Source organism: Callorhinus ursinus, unplaced genomic scaffold, assembly GCF_003265705.2.
Source record: "Callorhinus ursinus isolate GAN/ISIS: 27379988/994484 unplaced genomic scaffold, GSC_fseal_2.0 scaffold25, whole genome shotgun sequence".
In the NCBI taxonomy this organism is placed as follows: Eukaryota; Metazoa; Chordata; class Mammalia; order Carnivora; family Otariidae; genus Callorhinus; species Callorhinus ursinus.
In genome coordinates, this window is record NW_027397087.1 from 19,161,500 (window position 1) to 19,165,923 (window position 4,424).

Below are 4,424 nucleotides of genomic sequence, written 5' to 3' on the forward strand. Positions count from 1 at the left end.
TCTATCCACTAAGGTGCACTTCCCTCAACTTTTCAGATAAAACATCTATTGGTAATGCCTCTTTCTTTCCATCAGTCTAAACCTCTTATCCTTTGAAGTCAAGTTCAAATTCTTACTCTTGCCCATGTCTTTACATCCTCACACATTTGCGTATTACATTTTCTTTTTCCCTGTACACACTTGGTAAATAAATTCTGTTTTACATTGCCCTCCGCCTTTCATGAGGGCAGGGTTTTGTTTTGTTTTGTTTTGTTTTTGGGAAAAAAAAACAGGTAGACTGGAAGCATCTTGAGTTTAGGAATCATCCCAGAGGTGTCTTATTTATTCTGGGCACATGGCAGGCTATGTAACTTGTACATGTTAAATATTGGTGACTTCAACTGCTTTCAAACAATCCATCTGTCTTCAGAGACTTTTAACTGGTCTTTGTAATTTTTAATTTTCTTTTTATAACTTAAGTACGTGGGATATAGTTGATTATATTACATGGAGTTCATGGCAGGCTATCAGTATTAGCCCATACGGCTCTGTTGGTTTTTTATTTTATGATTTATTTCTCCTGTATCAATTATCCCCAATATTAATCCCACACCATTCCACAGACAACCACTCTTCAATTTTCAATTAGCAATAATCGCGCCTCGGATAAACCTCATTGGCTACGATACTGCCACTGCGCAAAGCTAACCACTCTTCAATTTTTAATGTTTGTCATTCTAAGCCACCTTTCATATGTTTATTTACATATAGTAGTATATGTAGTACTGTTTCATGTATGAATTTTTAAAATTTACATAATAGTTTTGGATTTTATGTTCATTCTATTTCTTGTTTGTTTTTATGTTTTATCCATACTGTGTTTTGTAACTCCAGCTCATTTCTTCTGCAGAGTATTCCATTCTATGTATATTTACCCCTTTCTTCCTCATTTCCTTAGTAATGGACACTAAAGTTGCATAGCCCTGAGATGAGCCCTTCTAGAGCAGCACTATCTCAGAGAACGATAATGCAAGCCACAAATATAATTTTTCTAATTTTCCAGTAGCCTCATTAAGAAAGCAAAAATAAGTGCATGAAATTAACTTTAATAATAGACTCTATTTAACCCAATATACCTAAAATATTATTTCAAAAATAGTTAATATAAAAACATTATTGAGATGTTTCTCATTAATTTTTGAAAGATTTTATTTTTTGAGCAGTTTTAGGTTACACATAATTGAAAGGGAGGTATAGAGATTCTCCATGAATTTCATGTCCCCACATATATATATATAGCCTCCCTCATTATCAACATCACTCACCAGAATGGTACATTTTCTACCAAGGATGAACCTATACTGACACGTCATAATCACTCAAAGTCTATAGTTTACCTTAGGGTTCACTCTTGGTGTTGTACATTCTATGGGTTTGGACAAGTGTATTATAACATATATCCATCATTATAATATCATACAGAGTATTATTTTCACTGCCCTAAAAATCCTTTGTGTTCTACCTATTCATCTTTTCTTCTGCCACTCTGTCCCCACCCCCCCAACCACAGATCTTTTTATTGTCTCTGTAGTTTTGCCTTTTTCGGGATGTCATATAATTGGAATTGTATAGTATATAGGCTTTTCAGATTGTCTTCTTTTACTTGGTGAATACATTTAAGTTTCCTCCATGTGTTGTCATGGTTTGATAGCTCATTTCCTTTTAGGACTGAATAATATTCCACTGTCTGAATGTACCACATTTTGTTTATCCACTTACCTCCTGTAGGACATCTTGGTTCCTTCCAAGTTTTGGCCATTATGAATAAAGCTGCTATAAACATCTGTGTGCGGGTGTGTGTGGACACGTTTTCAACTCCTTAAGGTGAATACCAAGATTTGTAATTGCTTATGAGAGTATGTTTAGTTTGTAAGAAACCATCAAACTGTCTTCTAAAGTGGGTGTGCCATTTTTTGCAACCCCACCAGCAATGTATGAGAGTTCCTGTGCTCCACATCCTTGTCAGCATTAGCTGTTTTCAGTGTTCTGGATTTTGACCATTCTAATCGGTATGCAGTGGTGTCTCGTTGTTTTATTTTGCATTTCCCTGATGACTTATGAGGAGCATCTTTTCATATGCTTATTTGCCATCTATATATCTTCTTTGGTGAGGTGTTTGTTATGGTCTTTGGCCCATTGTTTAATTGAATTGTTTGTTTTCTTATTGTTGGGTTTTAATATTACATGTTTTGAATAATGGTCTTTTTTCAGATGCATTTTTTGCAAATATTTTCTCCCAGTATGTGACTTGTTTTTTTGACATTGTCTTTCAAAAAAGAAGACATTTTTTCCCCCAAATTTATTTAATTGAGAGAGAGTGAGAGAAAGAGAGAGAGAGATCATGAGTGGGGGCGGGGAGAGCAGAGGGAGAGGGAGAGGGAGAAGCAGACTCCCTGCTGAGCAGGGAGCCCGATGTGGGGCTTGATCCTGGGACTCCAGGATCATGACCTGAGCCAAAGGCAGCTGCTTAACCAACTGAGCCACCCAGGCACCCTAGACATTTTTTGGTAAAGATTTTATTTATTTATTTAACAGAGAGAGAAACAGTGAGAGAGGGAACACAAGCAGGGGGAGTGTGAGAGGGAGAAGCAGGCTTCCCGCTGAGCAGAGAGCCCGATGTGGGGCTCTATCCCAGGACCCTGGGATCATGACCTGAGCGGAAGGCAGACGCTTAACAACTGAGCCACCCAGGCACCCCTAGACATTTTTAATTTTAATTCCAGACAGTTTTAATGAAACCTAGTTTATCATTATTTATTTCTTTGGCTGATGTATCTAAAGGCCTCTCCATACCCAAGATCATCTAGGTTTTCTCCTATATTCTAGGAATTGTATTTTCCATTTAATTCTATGATCCATTTTGAGTTAATATTGGTGAAGGATGTAAGATCTGTGTCTAGATTAATTTTTTTTGCACTTTTGTAGCTTTCCTCATATAGAGCTTGTACATGTTTTGTTAGATTTATACCCAAGTATTTTTTTGGATGCTGATGTAAATGATACTGTGTTTTTAATAGCAAATTCCATTTGTTCACTGTTGGTATATAGGAAAGCAAATGACTTCTCCATATTAGCCTTGTATCCTACAACTTTGCTGTAATTGCCTTACCAGTTCCGGGAGATTTCAGGACTTTTGGATTTTCTACATAGATGATTATGTCATCTGTTAACAAATAGTTTCATGTGTTTATTCCCAATCTGTATACATTTTATTTCTTTTTCTCACCTTATTGCATTAGTAAGGACTTCCAGTATGATGTTGATAAGGAGTGGTGAGAAGGGACATCCTTACCTTGTACTTGATCTTAGTAGGAAAGCTTCAAGCTTCTCATCATTAAGTATGTTAGCTATATAGTCTTAATCAAATTAAGAAAGTTGCCTTCCATTTCTAGTTTACTGAGAGTTTTTATCATGAATGAGTGCTGGATTTTGTTAAATGCTTTCTCTGCCAGGTTAATATTTAACTAGATCTTCCATGTGTATTTTATACTTACAGTTGTCTCAATTTAGACTAGTCATATTTCAAATGCTCCATAGACACATGGCTAGTGGCTACCATATTGGACAGTGTAGATACAGAACATAAGCTTCTTGTCTGTCTTGTTTAGTGCTACCTTCCTAATGCCGGGGATAAGGTTATTCTCCTAATAGCCACTAAACCAAAACTTTTACTGAATAAATGGATGTCTTTTTCCCAGTTGTGTCTTCACCATTTTATGCTTCGAGCAGAAATATATAAGGCTTCCCATTTCCTATTTTCTCATTTTTGTCAGTCTACTGGGTAAAAATATGGCATTTTTGTTTTCATTTGAATTTCTCTGATTATGAGTAAAATAGAGCATTCTTTCATGAAACAAACATATATTTTGCCCATTTTTCTGTAGAGTTCCCTAGCTTTTTGGGAGGTTGGGAAGTCTTATTTGTTCTTGTTTATTATCTGTTCTAGATGTTTATTCTGCCTCATGTATAGACATTGTCAGTCTTATGTTAAACATGTCAGTAGGGTGAACAAAAGTCCTCATCTTGAATGTAGTGAGTCCAGCAAGTCTTCCCTTCATGGTTGTGTTCTTGTTTTGTTGGATATTCTCCTATATGTTCTGTTAACTTTACCATTTTGTCTTTATCATTTAGGTCTTCACTCCACATGGGGTTTATTTTGTGTGCACTCTAAAGCAATGATCCAACTTTATATTTTTTTTATAAGGCTGAGCCAATTATTCTATTTACTAAGTAGTTCATCTGTTCTCCCAATGATTTTTGATGCCTTTTCTAATATTTGGCAAGTTTCCATATAAACTAAACAGATATGGCTCTATTTCTGAGCTCTCCACTTTTTAAGACAATTTTTTTGGTCTTTTTGCAGTAATAGTACTCTGATATAACTC

General features: G+C 35.7%; 1 pseudogene; it reads right to left on the reverse strand.

Annotated features, from left to right (window-relative positions):
* Positions 1 to 610: 610 nt before the first annotated feature.
* Positions 611 to 685, reverse strand: LOC112833487 (U4 spliceosomal RNA; annotated as a pseudogene).
* Positions 686 to 4,424: the final 3,739 nt, after the last annotated feature.